Raw genomic sequence first — 19,492 nt, forward strand, 5'->3', positions numbered from 1 at the left:
TTTTCCCCTAAACATTTGCACAATATAAACTAATTTTATAAGAATAAACGTTGATCAAGTATTTTGCAGATGTCACTAGAAGATTCTTTCCAATGGCCTTCCATCTTCCACATTATGTCAGGCAAGCACTCAGTATGTAACTCCTAATCCATTAGAAAGGCGCTATGCTGAGGATAAGCTATATTTTGACCAAGTTGTAAGTTAGGTCAAGGGATACTTAGTGAGCCCTTTTAATTTTCCAAGTGATAGAAAGTCACTGGGGAGTACTTGCAGAAGTTTGCCAGTATGTGTGCCGTGAGCATGTTCTCCTGTGTCCTTGTTCTTCAGCAACATTTGTAGTGTCCCTGCTTCTAAACCAATGTCAGGATTGTGCACACAGTCTTGGTGACCATCTCTGCACAGACCCAGTGTCCCCATGTGGCCATCATCACATGAGCAATATTGGAAGAACCCCTTCTAAGCTTGGTCTGTCTGGTAAATCATCTAATTCACATGCTGCCACATCCACAGTGGTGACAGTATCTCTCCCAGCCATGACATTAGTCATCTCATCTTTGTCCAGTGAGAAATTGCACCTCAGCTCTGTGGATGGGAATATTCTGTGTCTATAGGTTGTCTGTTTCTTTTGCATGATATGCCTCACAAATTTCAATAATTAAATTGCAAACAACCTTTAAAATGAAGACCATCAACACTCTCTCCTAGATTTTACAGAGATTCTCAAGTACATGGTACTCTGAAACCTTTTTTTTTAAATGTGTTTCAAAGAAAACAAAGTATAGTGTTTGGATCTCTCTTGCCTGTTTTAGAGGTTGCTTATCTAAACAATCCTAAGATAGCTTAATTTAAAGAGTTAAGAAAAATATTGTTCTGTATATTTTATTTATGTCTGTTGTAGCTATCATGCCGTCAAATTTGCACCATTATAGTGTTTTGTGTTGATATTTTAAGGTTGAAACCCATTACACCATTACGTATCTCCTGCCGTTGTTCTAATATAACTAGGACATCCTAGTTTAAAATGTAAGAAATGCTTAGACATGTCCCCTCGATCATGTCACGCCTGTCATCACCACCATGCCCTCAGCAACAGAACAAATAGATAAATCACTGTTATATACATATTTGACATGGAAATGAGTTTGCAAGTGTCTATTTGGTGACAGTTTGCATTCCTGTCCAGTCCAGATGCAGTCCCCCATCTGTCACACCCTGCTTGGTACCGATCCCCGGGGCCACGGCTTCAGCAGGGAACAGATGCAAAGAGGAGGAGGAGCTACAGGTGACACTTCTTCACAAAGGGAGGTGAAATGGGAACGGGCAAAGAGAAAATGGAGAACAGGACAGAACAGTAAAACTACATCTGAAAAGACATGAAGTGAGTTAGCTTCAGTAGCAAAGTATGCAATTAAGACACGTGAAGAGTGAGCCTGAGACACATCGATAGCAGAGGTCTCGACCCCAGAACAAGCAGAGATAAGATGCTGAGGATACCTGAGAGGTCATGGATTTGGGAAGAAAGAAGTAAAGATATGAAATCTGGAATTCTCTGGGACAGGAGGGTGACTCTAGCCAAGGTGATGAACAAATCCCCAGCTGCGGGCGAGCCTGGCTGTGCTGTTCTCTAAAGCACAGCAAAGATGAAGTGCACACTCACCAGCCCTAGCTTTTCTGATGAGGTGATTATAGGGTAGGAGGTCTGAGGAGGTGCAAGCTTGCTGGTTCTTGAACAGAAGGAGGAGGTTCCAGTAGGAAAGTACATGAAATGACTTATAGGGACACAGAAAGCCATATGGAGTATCCCTGAGTCTGAACATGACTGGATTCCATGATCATAGAATTGTCTTTTGAGCAGATACACCAAACATAGACGGATAATGATGGCCCTAGAAGCCATGGATTATAAATCAAATTCTTTCTACTGAGTGTGAGACACTTCCTTAGGAGCTGTCAGCCAGGAAGACCCCAAAGATCCCCAAATTGCCATTGGTTGCCCATGAGAACTGGATGCTAAGACCATAATGCTAAATGCTTCACACACCTTCTGCAATGCTGGGGCTGAACCAGAAGTTTCTCTGCAGGTAGACATCATAGTGCTGGCAGTTGCTACAGAGGAGAGAAGTCTCCTCTGGTCTTTGGCACCTTTGGGTCTTAAATGCTACAGCAGTAGTTTTCCAGGGAAGAAGTATTTATCAGCACATTAGTGGCACAGCTGTTAGGGGTAAAATCCTGGTTTCTGATTGCATCTGCGTTTTACACTTTAGGAGGGAGTTGATACTCATTATTGTAGACCTGGTCAAAGGTCCACAGCTGGGGAGGACGAAACTATAACTGAACCTCCTAGTGTTGCTTTGTAAAGGAAATATTGCCACACTGCCTCCCAAATATTTTTTTTTTTCTCAATAGATTAGAATAATCCTCAGCCTCCATCAGAGAAGCTTCCCTTTGCTGAAAATCGCAGTCAAAGCTAAGGTTCTAGGAACAAATGACTGTGGGATGGGATGTTCAGCCTTAAATGTTCATCCTTAACTCCTCCTTCAAGAGTCAGGAAAAGTCATGAAGGGAGTAGCAGGGAAAAAAAGGAAGAGCTGGACAATAGAGACAGGAACCATGAAACAATGTTTGGGGCTTGTTGTTGCCCTGGTACTTGTGAAGCAACAGTAGATGGGTCTCTCACACCTAGGTCTAACATGAGACTCAGCCTATAGACATTCAATCATAGGAAGGGGAGGGACTCATAAGGCTCCACCACACCAAAAGAAGCTAATGGCAATGGGGGGGGGGTGTCAGTATTTGTCTTCAGTGTTGTAGCTACTGGTGAGTTATATTCTCCAGTGGATAGCATCACACCCATGCCCGCATGAGTGCTCCTGGATTAAAACTAGCAGCTCACAAAGTAAAAACAAAATAAAAACAAAAAGACATGAAAGTGAGATGGAGATTTGATGGGAGTAGAGGAGCAGGGTTGGTGTGGGAATTAAGAGGGTAAGAAAGGGTAGAGAGGCCAGGCAGTGGTGGCACATGCCTTTAATCCCAGCACTCGGAAGGCAGAGCCAGGCAGATCTTTGTGAGTTCGAGGCCAGCCTGGTCTACAGAGCAAGATCCAGGAAAGGCGCAAAGCTACACAGAGAAACCCTGTCTCAAAAAACCAAAAAAGGAAAAAGAAAAAAGGAAAGGTAGAGAGATGAGTTTGTTCAGAACATGCATACATGCATGTAGCTGTTGAAAAATGTTAAAAATCAATGTATAGCATCATTCTAGCCTGGGTATGGAATTGGTAGTTATAGAAGGTAACATTAATGTTCCAGTGGATCTGTCTGAGAGTTAATGAAAACAAATGAGAAGATACAGAGGTTTAAATGGAAAGGTCATTCACCTAGGCAGTATGTAACTGGCAGAACTTGGGAATCAACAGAGAAACCAGTTCCCCAGGTGGCAGTGAAGGTGACTGTTCTGTAGCAGAACAGAATTTATGGAAGGAACAGATAATGTAGAAGGGATCAGCCTCTGTGACTCTGGCTGGGTAGGCCAGCCATGGGCAACTTCATACTGGTGGCTTCTCAGTCCCTGGGCCTGGATGCCTCAGCATTCCCCTTCTGGTCCTGAAGCCCTCAGGATTGCTAGAAATCTGTTGGTAGGACTGAGACTCTGGGTTCCACAGAGGTTGATGGCCGAAGCAGCAGCAGCAGCAACGATGGGATAGGTACACTTGCAAACAAGAAGCAAAGGCCAGCAGGCAGAGCCCTGCTTTTTCTTGGCTTCATTGCATCTGGGCCTCCACTGGAGGGTGCTGCCTCCTCAGGGTGAGAAACTTCTCCCCTCTGTAAACCCCTCCTGGGAATGACCTCTCAGACCTGCCCATGAGATTCCTCTTAGTTGATTCAGGAGACAATCTAACTGACACTATTTACCATCAGAACCATAAAGAGAGCAGTTGCCCCCTGGGTCTATGGAGTGCCAAGGCTGACTCGCAGAGCAAGAGATACTGTGAGAAGTTGGGGCTCTGGGGTTCAAGATCCAGGGTCCCAGACATGGGAACTGAGGAGGAGCAGAAATGGACATCTAGAAACAGCAGGTGTTCTTCCCCTCAGCATCTGATTGGTCGCTTAATTTTCACACAGACCTTTTCTGTTTTTAAGCTTGTAATCTTACTTTAGATGTCCCTAATGAATGCCCATGTCCCTCCTGCTTATTACTGTGTTCTAATCCTATCTAAGAACCTTGGGCAAAGGACAGTGTGACAGTTAGTGTTAATTGTCAGTTTCATAGAATCTAGAATCATCTAGTGCATGGATCTTGGGTCATTCCTGCAGGCAATGGTTTTTGCTTTTTGTTGTTGTTGTTGTTCTCAGAACATCTTTTATTTACTCTTTGACAACTTCATACTGATACAATGTATATTGATCTTATCACATCAAAAGGGACTATCTTGATTGTGTTCATGGGGATGAGAGACCCTGCTCTTTGGCTAGGAGGCTGGAATGGAGAACAGGAGCAGAGTAGCAATATACACTCATAGTCCTCTGCTTCCTGTCTGCAGCTGTGACAAGATCAGCTGTGCCTCAAGCTCCTACCACAGGACTACTCTCCCATGGTGGGCCTGTGAGCCAGGACAATCCTTTGTCCGGGTACATATTTCCTCAGAGCAACCAAGAAAGGAGCAAAGGCAGGAAGACACAGAAAACAGTATATAAAACATTCTCTGAAAAATTTTAATTTAAAAGTAATTTAAAGAAGGTACCAATCGTACAGAAAAAAATAAAGGATGGTGTGTAGAAGCTTAACCCACTGCAATCTAAGCTTTTGAAGCATGCTTCTCACTGTGTGGTCTTTTGAGCCAGCCTCGATGAAATGGTAGCAATACTGCATACACAGAGTTTGGACTCAGAAATAGGGACCTAAGCCATAGGAATCTTATCGTGCTCGATACCCAGAACCCTGCAGCAAATGGGGCATGCTGGTCACATTTCTGTCCCTCTACACAGAAGCTTTTAATACTATGGTGAATACTCAAGGAAGACACAGAGACATCACAGGTCACAGGACTAAGTCATCAGGCCACTGTTTAAAAGAAATATAGTGATTTTCTCCCTCTGTCTCTCAGTCACTTTTCAGAACAGAAAGATTGTGTTTTCACACTCCCAGTGTGAGTGCTGCTTCAGGAGAGCTGAAGTTGCCCAGAAAGCCTGGGAACATGTGAGCTGGCTAAAGTCCCTGCATTGGTGAGCACACACCAGGGATCTAGATGACCCAGGAGCCTGTCCCAGGGTGTGAGGCAGCAGCCAGCAGAGGCCAAGACCACCTCCTCACTGCTCAGTGAGTCACCTTCCAGGCTATCCCAGCCCCGTGCTCAAAACTAGTTTCTTTGAACACTACCCTCTCCCGTTCGAAGCTGGATGTGACCTGTCACTGCTGAGAAATGTGGTAATGAGAATAATCATGAATCTGCCTGGGGAGGCTGCTCCTGTAGCTCCCAAATAATGCTCTTCCCCACTCTCTACCATTCCTTTCTTGTAACTGGAATTCTTCCTCTAAAGTATTTTCTGTCAAAGCTACTTAACCTCCACTCTGTTTCCCGAAATGTGTATTGGTGAATGGGGCCTTTCAATCTGCTCCAGTGCCTTTTCTCTTTCTCCAGCATTAGAGTTTGACAGAAATTTGGGGACAGGCTTGAAACTGGCAGGCCAGACCCAGACACACCATATTTCTTTGTTATTTGTGCTTAATACATTGTTGGCAGCCCCATCTATTTCAGTTCTTGGCAGTATTTGGGCTCTTGCCCCTTGGCACTATTCCCTGCTTTGGGAACACTCAGGGAATTTATTTAGGGAGTTTTTAAAGAGTCCATTTTTAGACCAATGGAGGCAAAACTCACCTCCCAACTCTGTTCCGTCAAACAGCCAAAAAATGCATTACATTATAAGCCATGAGAAAATTAATCAAAATATAATTGTTTTTTATTACAAATCTACAATACTCAGGACATTTTTCAGCAAACATCTAGCCTATGCCTGGGCCATCCTCCAGTGACTCAGACATTGACCCACTCAAGGACCTGGACTGCATGCTTAAAGGAGCTGTGTGCTACATGTAAGGCATAAATCAGGGCGCTTTGAAGGAGCCAGGTGTAGGAGAGGAGGCCTTGATGAGCACTCTAGTGACAAGAGGATAGACATGACTTCAAGAGCAGCCTGAGCTACACAGTGAGACCCTGTCTCAAAAAACAGAAGCCAAAACTATACAATGGAAAAAAGAAAGCATCTTCAACAAGAGGTGCTGGTGTAACTGGATGGTGGCATGCAGAAGAATGCAAATAGATCCATATCTATCGCCATGCACAAAACTCAAGTCCAAGTGGATCAAAGACCTCAACATAAGTCCAGATACACTGGACCTGATAGAAGAGATGTGGGGGATGGCCTTGAGTGCATTGACACAGGAGACCACTTCCTGGAAAGAACACGAATAAAATAGCACAGACACTAAGATCAACAATAAATAAGACATCCTGAAACTGAGAAGCTTCCATAAAGCAAAGGACATTGTCAATAGGACACAAATGCACACAGAATAGGAAAAGATCTTGACCACCCCACATCTGACAGAGGGCTGATCTTCAAATTATATAAAGAACTCAAGAAACTACACATCAAAATCCCAAATAAACCAATTAAAAAATTAAGTGCAGATCTGAACAGACAATTCCTAACAGAAGAATCTCAAATGGCAGAGAAACACTTAAATATTCAATATCCTTAGTCATGAGGAAAATGCAAATCAAAACGACTCTGAAATTCCACCTTACACCTGTCAGAATGGCTAAGATCAAAACAAAAATAAGTGACAGCTCATGGTAGAGAGGATGTGGAGCAAGGGGAACACCCCTCCACCGCTGGTTACAGCCACATGGGGCATCAATATGGTGGTTTCTCAGAAAATTGGGAATCGATCTACCTCAAGCCCCAGCTTTTCCAGTCTTGGGCATATAACCAAAAAATGCTCAATCATACCACAAGGACATTTCCTCAACTATGTTCAAAGCAGCTTATTTGTAATAGCCAGAACCTGGAAACAGCCTAGATGTCCCTCAACTGAAGAATGGATAAAGAAAATGTCATACATTTTTACACAGTAGAGTATTACTCTATTGGTAAAATTATTAAGGCCGCTCCATGTAGTTAAAAGGGAGGTTTATTTTGTGGGGTACTTACAAATGAGGGGGTAGGTTACAGGGTCTGGCAAGGGTATACTGCAGTCCGGCCATGTTCTCTGGAGAACTCTGCTCGGTCTACCTCCAGCGTCCAGAGTCCAGGAACCAAGAGAGTGACCTCTTCCCGATCCTTGGTCTTCTGCTTCCTCCTCCACCCTGCCTTGTGGGCGTGACCATTACCGAAGCCTCAATGGGGGTTGGAACTTCCAGGCCAATGCTGGGATGGCTATCCACTACATCTCCCCCTTTTGTCTAAATAAGAAAGTTCTAACCTAATACAAGACTATATACAAAGAGATGGTTATCAAATATTGTCCAGGAGTAATGAGGGATAATGACCTAGATAAGTTGGAATTACAATAAGTGCAAACAATATCAAGCAAAAAACACATAGTAAAATCCAGGGAAGTCTAGGGCATGGGTAGGTGGCATGTTACAAAGATCATTCCAAAAGGTGTCCTATCCTAAAGAACCTGAGTCTAATACTTAATATATTCTATCTAAGATATTATATATGTATATATACTAAGTTGTAACTATAACTGCTAATCTCTAACCTCATCAAAGAACTGAGAAGGAATATAATAATACCTGAGAAATGGGAGAAGGACGCAAGCAACTTTCGGGAGTCTTGCAAGAGTAGACAGAGACAGCTAGCAGCCTGGACAGTCACCTAATGTTTCTCAGCATCGTTGGTGCATTCAAATTGGCTACAGGCCTAGAGTATCTGACAGACCATTTCCAGAAGCAGGAATTCTGAAAGACCATCTTACCCTGTCTTGGCAAAGTATAGTGGTCGCTTTCCTTGTGTCCCGCTTGTCCAGAAAGGACAGCATTTGTACTGTCAGCAGTTGAGGCAAGGGCAGTTCTTTGCCCAGTAGGCCATTTTGTGCCAAGAAGACAAACTTACAAATGGAAATGTCTTAGAAGCCCAACATTCTCTCAGGATCAAATTGGTGCTGCCAGGAGCAATTATGTCTCACGTCAACAGAATTCTAAGTTATTTAAATGCCATGTTCTCTAGGTCCATGAAGTGTTTGAGGATTACCTGTCCATCTGACCTATGTATTTATAAATCTGGATAACCTAACTAACATAATTATAGAGATGACAAACATAGGTGACAATAACTATGTAAGTCTTATCTACCTAAACAACCTAAGGACTAAGCTTCCTATAAATAAGGCAAACAGTCTGTAAGCAAATGCACAGTAAAAGGACAATGACTTTAAAATGTGACAATACACAAAATATCTTTAACAGAGGTAGGAATGTATAGTGCAATATGCAATATGATAATAATCCTAAATATATATCAGTATACAGAATATCTTAAACAGAAGTAGAACATACATACAGTATGACAGATATAAATTCACATTTGTATCAATATACAAATATTTCACATAAGAGTAAAAATATGTGTACAATATAACAAACATAGTTCTGTATTTGTATCAATATACAAATTCTCTTAAATAGGAATGTAAAAAGTTTATAATTGTATCAACATATAAGAATTCATAACAGTGCAAAGGCTGCTATATTACTAAATTTGTTTACTAATGTATATGACAGTCTACCATAATATCTTATACCTATCCATTCCATTTCTTCTTTTCCCATTTTTTTTAGACATATTTTCTTTCCTTAAGGAGAGTACTGAGTTTAACAGTTTCTTCCTCCCCCAACCCTAGAACCATTATCCATAACCCTGAGAAATATGAACCTTAGGGAGAAGGGGCGTCGTTTTCTTAGAATTGCTTCCTGCTGTTTAGGGGGCGATGGTATCTCTGTTGGGTATTGTGAGAAAGCTCAGATACTTAAATCTCAGTTAGACTAACTGTAGATTCTGCAGCAACTCTCAGAGTAAGGGGTAAGATTGTCTGAAATTCTGGCAAGAAGTGTAGTATGATGATGATTACCATTGCATAATTCAGGATTGGGTAGAGTTGTTGTTGTTGGGGCCCCATCTTCCTTCTGGAGACTTCAGAGATTGCTATTGGAAAAAACTTATTTTTTATCAGAATGGAAGGTTTGGATTTAAAGATGTCATGACATGTAAGAAAGGATTCCAAGAAATCAAGAGTAAGCATGTAGAGAATTAGAATCTTGAAGATAATGGTCCCTTATAATTGGTTTCCTTTTGTCTCACACCAGAGGGCTCTTCTGATATGGGACTGAAGAATCTCTCAACCTTTTCTTTTATCAATATGCTTGGGTTTAGAGAAGGAGTGAGCCAATTCCATCTCCAAAGCCAGCTTGGTTTATAATTAAATTGGAACCACAACTATTCTAGATTGTTAGAGATATAGATGTTAGACAGTGATATCTTACCCTGTGTAGATTGGTACCAATAGATTCTTTCTTTCTGCTGTAAACATCCAGATATCCAAGGCCTTATGATTTCTGGAAGATGGGTATTTCCATTATCCTGGAAAGACAAAAACAGAACCCTACCCAACCTTTGATTGTTAAATTTTTCTTACAACCTGAAGAGATGTCACATTGGTGGATGATCTTTTACTTCTCCTCATCAAGGGGTTTCTCCTGTTCGAATTGAATTTTTATTAATTTTGTTGGTATCCATAGCTTTTCTTCTCCTGTGGAAACAAAAGCAAAACCCCTTCCCCAACGTAGGACATATCCAGGTTTCCATTCTGAGGTCAACACATCTTTGAAATAAACCAGTTGGTTTAGCTCAGGAGTTTTGTCTGTCGTCCAATGTCTCTCTGCAGCTGTTGTTCCTTTCTCATCAGCATTGAGAAAATTCAAGGTTAATAAAGCACTATGCAATCTATTTCTAGGAGTCATTGTTACCTGTTGCGGTTTATTTAGCATATCCTTTAAAGTTCAATTGGATCTTTCTATGACTGCTTGGCCTGTGGGATTGTGTGGTATACCTGTAACATGCTTTATATTGTAATAAGCAAAGAACTGTCTCATTTTATTGGAGACATATGCTGGGGCATTGTCTGTCTTAATTTGTACAGGTATTCCCATGATGGCCATAACTTCTAATAGGTGTGTAATCACAGAATCAGCCTTTTCAGAACTCATAGGAGTTGCCCACTGAAATCCTGAATAGGTGTCAATGGTATGGTGTACATACTTTAATCTTCCAAATTCTGCAAAATGAAACACATCCATCTGCCAAATTTCATTTCTTTGTATACCCTTTGGATTGCTTCCTGCAGGTAATGGAGTTTGGTTATAGAAGGAACAAGTAGGACATTTTTTCACAATATCCTTAGCTTGTTGCCAAGTAATAGAGAAATCCTTCTTCAAACCTTTGCTATTTACATGGTGTTTCTTATGAAATTCTGAGGCTTCTAGCACATTACCTATTAGTAACTGATCAATCTCATCATTACCTTGTGCTAGAGGTCCTGGCAGACCTGTATGGGATCTGATATGTGTTATATATATAGGATGTTCCCTTTTTCTGATGATTTCCTGCAATTGTATGAATAATGAAGTTAATTCTGTATTATCAGGAATAAATTCAGCAGTTTCAATGTGTAAAACAACTCTCTCTGCATATTGAGAGTCAGTGACTATATTGAGGGGTTCTGTGAAGTCCATCAGTACCATAAGAACGGCATACAGTTCTGCCTTTTGTACAGAGCTGTATGGACTTTGTACCACTTTACTTAAGTCTCCTGATTTGTATCCTGCTTTCCCTGATTTATTTGCATCTGTATAGAATGTGAGGACTCCAGAAATTGGCTTGTGTTGTACAATGTGAGGAAGGACCCATTCAGTCTTCTTTATGAATTCTATTCTCTTGCTTTTGGGATAATGGTTGTTAATCTCTCCCAAAAAGTTACTGCAGGCTCTCTGCCAGTATTCATTATCTTTCCATAGTGACGAAATTTCCTCATTAGTTAAAGGTACTACAATTTCTGCTATGTCCATTCCTGTCAACTGACGAAGTCTTAATTTACCTTTTTGAATCAAATCAGAGATCTTTTCTATATAAGTCTTTAATTTCTTATTTGGTTTACGTGGTAGGAATATCCATTCCAATAAAATATCTTCCCTCTGCATCAAAATACCTGTGGGGGAATGTCTGGAGGGGAATATGACTAGAATACATTTAAGTTCTGGATCCACACGATCCACATGTGCTTCTCGAATTGTCTTTTCTACTAGAGCCAATTCCTTCTCAGCTTTGGCTGATAATTCTCTTGGGCTATTTAATTCTTTGTCCCCTTCTAGAGTATTAGCCAAATTTTGTAATCCATCTTTGGGTATTCCCATGATACCCAATAAGTTGGAAATGCTTCCTAACAACTTTTGAAAATCATTAAGTGTCTTTAATAGATCTTTCCTCAGTTGTACCTTTTGGGGTCTAATTTTTTGTAACTCTATCTTATATCCTAAGTAATTAATAGAATCTCCTCTTTGTATTTTTTCAGGAGCAATTTGCAGTCCCCAGCGAGGCAAAACTTTTTTTACTTCTTCAAACATGCTTTCTAATGTGTCTAACTTTGGATCCGCTAATAGTATATCATCCATATAGTGATAAATTATGGATTGTGGAAACTTTACACGAATTAACTCCAATGGTTTTTGTACAAAGTATTGGCATAAGGTAGGGCTGTTTAACATTCCTGTGGGAGGACCTTCCATTGATATCTCTTGACTGGCTGAGAATTGTTATAATTAGGAACTGTGAAGGCAAATTTTTCTCTATCATTTTCTTGTAAAGGTATGGTAAAGAAACAGTCTTTTAAGTCAATAACTATTATAGGCCATTCTTTGGGTAGCAGAGAGGGCAAGTGCATCCCAGTCTGTAGGGAGCCCATTGGCTGAATTACTTTATTAATAGCTCTCAGATATGTCAGCATTCTCCATTTACCAGACTTCTTTTTAATAACAAATAAAGGAGAATTCCAAGGGCTGGTAGATTCTTCAATGTGTTGAGCATTTAACTGCTCTTGAACCAGCTGTTCTAAAGCTTGTAGCTTCTCTTTTGTCAAAGGCCACTGTCCAACCCCGACAGGTTTATTAGTTAGCCATTTTAAAGGTAAGGCAGTTGGTACTTCTGAGAGTTCAACAGCAGTTGTGCTCTGTTTGTATACAGCCTGAATGGTTGGTGACTGTTTTTTATAGCATTTTATGATATTATTCCTAGAAACATGCATTGGCCTGTATTCCTTTTCTGGGAGTGTAGGAATTTTAATCTGGGTATTCCACTGTTGTAACAGATCTCGGCCCCATAGATTTACTGCTACATTTGCTACATATGGCTTCAGCCTTCCTCTCTGTCCTTCTGGCCCTGTGCATTCAACCCATCTCGAACTCTGTTTTATCTGAGATAGGGTGCCAATTCCTAAAAGTTGGACATCTACCTCTTGAAGAGGCCAATTGGGATGCCATGATTTTGGTGTAGTTACAGTCACATCCGCACCTGTGTCTACCAGGCCCTCCAGAACCAAGCCATTAATTTGAATTCTAAGCTTTGGCCTTTGTTCATTTATGGAAGTCTGCCAAAATATTTGTTTTATTGTGTTCTTTGTAAACTGTGATTCATCTATCAGAGCTGTTTTATCATCCATTGCAATATCAGTTTTTACATTAGACATTGGTTTATTCAGTTGTCCTGGAGAGAAATGTCTTCCACAGTGGCTGGGAATGTTCTTACCACATTTGATTTGGGGGCCTGCAAGAGGCCCCCTGAGGCGTTTCCCGCTACTAAAGGGTTGCCTCGTATATCTATTTTTGATCTGCACTCACTGGTCCAATGTCGGCCTTTGCCACATCTTCTACATAATCCAGGAGGTGGTTGGGGTCTTCTGTTTAGGCTATTCCTAGAAGGAGTATTACTTCTAGGATTACCCCATGTACAGTTTTTACTTATATGACCTGGTGTACCACATTTAAAACATTTGGTACCACGGGGCCTTCTTACACCTCTGGAATTTGTCTCTCCTATCCAAGCCTCATTACTGTAGTTAAGAGATTCAACACTATTATTATACTGAATCCATTCTTCCAAATGAGCTGATCTGATCTTTAATGGTGTAAGTATTCTTTTGCATTCTGCATTAGCATTGTCGAATGCCAAGGACTCAGTTAATACTTTCCTTAATTCTTTATCTGATACAGCTTTTGTTATAGCTGTGTTCAGCCTTTGTAAAAAATCAGTGAAGGGTTCATGTGGTCCCTGAAATATCTTTGTGTATACCTCAGTTGCTTTTCCAGGTTCTGGAATTTTTTCCCAAGCATTTAGAGCTGCTGTACAGCATAGGGATATTGTATGCTCATCATAAATGGCTTGTACATTCCTGTCAGCGAAACATCCCTCACCAAGTATTTGATCTTGGGAGATCTCAAAACCTCTGAGTTTACCTTGTTGTTCTAAATTTCTTGCCTCTTTTCTCAACCAGCTTTTCCACTGTAACTGCGGGCTATATTCTAGAACAGCTGAAATTAACTGATGCCAGTCATCTGGAATGATTCTATGTGAGGTAGACCACGAATTTAACATCTGTTTTATGTATGTGTAGTGTATCCCATATGTAACTACTGCTTCCTTTATATTTTTAAAGTCCCTTGTTGAAATTGGTTGTAATGTATATGTCGTATATGGCTCAGGGTGTGTGTCATCTGATGGCTTCTCATGGATGATAACAGGATAAGCCATTGTATGAGAGCCGTTTGGAGATGTTACAACCTGTATGGTCTTGCCCTTCTGCTTATTAGGTCCCTTGTCATGTTTATTTAGAGTTTCCTCCAGGGCTTGTAAATGAGCACCTAGGGTCTGTTCCAGGGAGTAAACCTCCTCTCTTGTAAGGGATTCCAGATTTTTCATGGAATCATGGAAGTTTTTATGTTCTTCTGAAACACATGATTCCATGGACTTTATCTTATCAAGTAATGATAATTTTTCTTCCTTATATATTGTCTGAGTAGCTACAACTTCACTCTGGAGAGTTAGTGTTCTATCCATTAAATACTCATATTTATTATCAATAAAAGCAATTTTGGGCACAAGCTTGTTTTGTAAATTCTGGTTAGCAGATTCTAAAGAGAGTATCTTTTTATGTAAGTCCTGGCCAGCAGATTCCAGAGAAAGAATCTTTTTCTGTAAGCCTTCATTGCTATCTTTTAAAACCTGTAAATCCTGGTTAGCAGATTCCAGAGAGAGAATCTTTTTATGTAAGCCTTCATTGCTATCTTTTAAAACCTGTAATTCCTGGTTAGCAGATTCCAGAAAGAGAATCTTTTTATGTAAGTCCTGGTCAGCAGATTCCATAGACAGAATCTTTTTCTGTAAGCCTTCATTGCTAACTTTTAAAGCCTGTAAATCCTGGTTAGCAGATTCCAGAAAGAGAATCTTTTTATGTAAGTCCTGGTCAGCAGATTCCATAGACAGAATCTTTTTCTGTAAGCCTTCATTGTTATCTTTTAAAGCCTGTATCAGTCCCAATAATGACTCATCTTTGTTCTTATTACTAAACCAGTGTTTGAACACTGCGTGAATTATTACAATGAATGTCAAAATGGTACAGGCCAGATATGTCTTAGGGAGGTCGTATATTTCCAGGAAAATGTCATTCATCATACAGGCAAAAAGGTTATTAAATTCTTGTGAGGTAATGTTGTCAGCCATATTACAAGAATTACTCAAAATTTGTTAGTCAGTTTTAAGGTGTAAAATTATCAAGTACTTTTACTTGAAAGAAGCTTACCTTTCCATGGTTTTGGGGGGTGCAGTAGCACTTTTCAGCCAGTAGGAGGTGTTGGTATAGCTCCAAAGCAAGGCCTGCTGGCAACTTTGGCTGGCGGCAGCTGAAGGCAGGAGCCAAGATGGCAGGGAGCCGTCACTCAGGGAGGAGTGGGAATGCCTCACTCACAGCGGGTTTTCGCTGGTCTAGGGGATAAGCTAGGGAACTGAGACCGGACTAGCTGCTCCCTTTTTTGGGAATGGAACTGTGTAGGCGTCCCCTGGTTAAATGGAATTTTGCAGGCGGGTTTAGGTACCCACCAGCCAGGGAGGAGGCTGAGGGAGGGAGCCGCCTAGGCCTTTGGAATTTGCCCCACATGAGCGCCAGATATTGGTGAAATTATTAAGGCCGCTCCATGTAGTTAAAAGGGAGGTTTATTTTGTGGGGTACTTACAAATGAGGGGGTAGGTTACAGGGTCTGGCAAGGGTATAGTGCAGTCCGGCCGTGTTCTCTGGAGAACTCTGCTCGGTCTACCTCCAGCGTCCAGAGTCCAGGAACCAAGAGAGAGACCTCTTCCCGATCCTTGGTCTTCTGCTTCCTCCTCCACCCTGCCTTGTGGGCGTGACCATTACCGAAGCCTCAATGGGGGTTGGAACTTCCAGGCCAATGCTGGGATGGCTATCCACTACATTACTCGGCTGTTAAAAATAATGAACTCATCAAATTTGCAGACAAATGGGTGGAACTAGAAAAAAATCATCCTGAGTGAGATAACCAAGTCCCAGAAAGACAAACATGGTATGTACTCACTTATAAGTAGATATTAGCTGTAAAGGATAACCATGGTACAATCCACAGTTCTAGAAAGACTAGGTAACAAGGAGGGCTGGCTCAAAGGGGGATACTTGGATCTCCCTGGGAAGAGGAAATAGAATAGATTTCATGGGTGGTTTGGGGGCAGGTGGTGATAGAAACATGAGGGATCCTCTTGGGGGCATGGGGGAGAGTACTGAGAGAGATAAATGGAAAAGGGGGTATTTTAGGGTAAAGTAGAAACCTAGTACAAGGGAAACTTTAAAGAATCTGCAAGAGGATCCCAGCTAAGACTCCTAGCAGTAGGAGACACATAGCCTGCACTGGCCATCTTCTGTCACTAGGCATGACTTCCAGTGGAGGGCTTCGGACACCAACCCAGCCACATAAACTTCTACCTACAGTCTGTCCTGCCCACTGGATGTGCTGGGTTAAGAGTGGCACAGAGATTGTGGGGGTGGCCAACCAATGACTTGATCAGCCTGAGGCTCACCCCACAAGAGTGAGCCCACCCCTGACAGTGCCTGGAACACCAGGACCCAGAGGCTGGATGACCCAGAGAACTAGGATAGAACCAAACATGACTGGCAAAAAGAAAAACAAAGTCAATGTAATGATGCCTAATGATATTCTGTCATACTGGTAGATTGGCGCCTAGCCCAACTGTCATCAGAGAGGCTTTACCTACCCAGTAACTGATGGAAACAGATGCAGAGACCCACAGCCAAACATTAGGTGGAACACAGGGAATCCTGAGGAAGAAGGAAAGGAAGGATTATAGGAGTCAGAGGGGTCAAGGACATCACAAGAAAACCCACAGATTCATCTAGCCTGGGCTCATAGGGGCTCACAGAGACTGAACTGACAATCAGACAATCATGAAGCCTGTATGGGACTGACCTAGGCACTCTGCCTATATGTTATGGCTGGATAGCTTGGTCTTCTTGTGGGACTCCTAAAAGTGGGAGTGGGGGCTGTCTCTCGTTTTGCAAGCTATTGGAACCCTACTCCCCATACTGAGTTGCCTTGCCCAGCCTTAATACAAGGGAGATGCTTAATCCTACTGCAACTTGATATGCTGTGTTTATTTATATCCCTGCCCTTTTCTGAGTAGAAATGAAGGAGGAGTAGATGTTGGGGAGGAGGGACAAGGATGAAAGGAGGGAGGGGAAACTGTGGTAGGGATGCAAAAAATATAAAATAAAACAACAAAACCTAAACAAACAAACAAACGAAACCAAAACCAAACAAAAAGTGCTTTGAAATATATATTTAAAATTGATAATATTTGTACCTTTCTCCATATATAAATGTGATGAACTTCTAACAAAAAATTAAAATTAGTTCTGTGTGAAATTATTTTCCTAACAGTTGAGAAAGGTTTAATTAAATCCTTAGGTTTCATGATTGAAGGCATACTTAGTGAGCATCTCATGGGTATATGGCAAAAGCTCCAATAAGCCATAGATTTCTGTCAGCCAAATATTGGTGAACGCTAGACTGTGGACCAGAGGGGTCCTATCCTTCCAATGACTGATGAATAAATTTTATTTCATACACTTTCTGATAGATATACTTAAAATATAACTAGCTGGGGCTAGGGAAGTGGCTCAGTGGGTAAGTGTTTATCATGACAGCATGAGACCAGAGTTCAGATCCCCAGGACACAAGTACATGCCGGGTGGGAATGGTAACAAGCATGTAACTCTAGTCCAGCAGAGACAGGGCATCTCCAGGGCAGTGAGACAAGCCACAGCAAGAGTGTGGCTGAAGACTGAAAGACTCAATGAATAAGATTAAATGACAGGGGATGATGTTTACTGAAGTCAACCCCAGACCTTCAACCTCAGACCTTCACATGCACATACAGGCACGCATGCCTGTACATGTGTGTAGCTGAAGTTTTCTCCAGTACTGCCTGGCCCACGGTCAGGACAAATCTCTCTGACCCGCCAGTCCCACAGCTGCTCAGACCCAACCAAGTAAACACACAGAGACTTATATTGCTTACAAACTGCATGGCTGTGGCAGGCTTCTTGCTAACTGTTCTTGTATCTTAAATTAACCCACTTCTATTAATCTATAAGTTGCCACATGGCTTGTGTTGCTTGTCATGGCAGTGGCTGGCAGCATCTCCTCATTCAGCTTTCCTGTTCCCAGAATTCTCTTCTCTGCTTGTCCTGCCTATACTTCCTGCCTGGCTACTGGCCAATCAGCATTTTATTTATACAGAGCAATATCCACAGCACACGTGTGTGACCCCACTCATGAAAACATGCATACATGCATTAAAAATGGAAAAACATTAAACATGACCTGATACCCTCAACTTTTATTAAAACATTTGTTTGTCAGCAAAGTCAAAAACACTATACAGCCCTTTGAGGAAAACAAAAAAAAAATTAACATCCCTAATCCAATCTAAATGGCCTAGGAGCAGGGGAGCTTGGGTAAGGAAGGATGTTTGATTCCTTAAATGGCTAGATGACAAAACCATAATTTTAACAATAAATATGTAGTCTCCCAACTTCCTTACAAGAGACAAACGCTTTCCTACTATAACTGGATGTGGCTTGGGCTGTTCTTCCACAGGAACAGGATACAAAGTTGGCTGTGTGTTAATCAGGGTAGGGTGGATTCCTCTCCATCATTGGGATGCACACAGGGCCACACACTATGATTGTGGAAATCGTGGTCATACTCAATACCACTTCTGTCTGCTGATAATTTATGTCATCTTTAGGAGCATGGCACAGCAGCCTGCTGACTTGTGGCATGGTGTCTCTTGAACCAGCTGAGGTAGAGGAGGCTGACTATGATGTTCACAACTGTTTCTTTAGCAATCTTCAAGATAAGGAGAGGAAGGACATGTTATGAAGGAGACGCAATGCTCTTCTTCCCAAGGCAAGGACATCAAGTATGTCATTTTTAAAGCACCTGAATTAGTTACACTTCTGTGATGAAACACATGAAGAAGGCAACTTATAGAAGGAGTTCATTTGGCCTTACAGGTCCAGAGTCTGAAATGTCAGAGCAGAGGCATGAGGACTGTTGGTGCTGAAGCTAAGCGCTCCCATCTTGAATTACAAGCATGAAGCAGACAGAGCAAACTGGGAATGGCGTGTGATTTTGAACCATCAAAGCCCACCCCCAATGACACACTCACTCTCACAAGGTCACACCTGCTAAGCTTCCCCCAAACAGCACCACCTACTGGGGACCAAGTATTCAAACACCTGAGCCTATGGGGATGCTTCTCCTTAGCCACAAGAATTGTCCAGCATACCCACAAAGTGGGTATAGTTATAGTAGGAAAGCGTTTGTCTCTTGTAAGGGAATTGGGAGACTACATATTTATTGTTAAAATTATGGTTTTGTCATGTAGCCATTTAAGGAATCAAACATCCTTCCTTACCCAAGCTCCCCTGCTTCTATGCCACAAGCCTTCCACCTTTTCAGTGTCAGGGTTGCAGAGGAGAGAGCACCGAGATGTGTGTGGGAGTGTCCTGCAGGTACAGGAGCCAGGGTAGGGTGCACTCTCATCCTTGGGATACTGTGCAGCCTCAGGTGCAGAGAAGCACGGGATCTGTCCATGTGGAACAGCAGGCAGCCATGGGGTACAGGATCTAGCCCAGGAAGACCTCTGGGGAGTTGCCTTTCATCCTAGGTCTGGGCAGACCATTCTGCCTGTTTCTGAGACTTTGCTCACAGCATAACCAGAGACAGTGTGAGCTTTATGCTTACACATACTGACACCCAGAAGGGGCAGGACATCATCAACAAGCAGGGGCC

The sequence above is a fragment of the Onychomys torridus genome, chromosome 19 (assembly GCF_903995425.1).
Source record: "Onychomys torridus chromosome 19, mOncTor1.1, whole genome shotgun sequence".
Taxonomy (NCBI): Eukaryota; Metazoa; Chordata; class Mammalia; order Rodentia; family Cricetidae; genus Onychomys; species Onychomys torridus.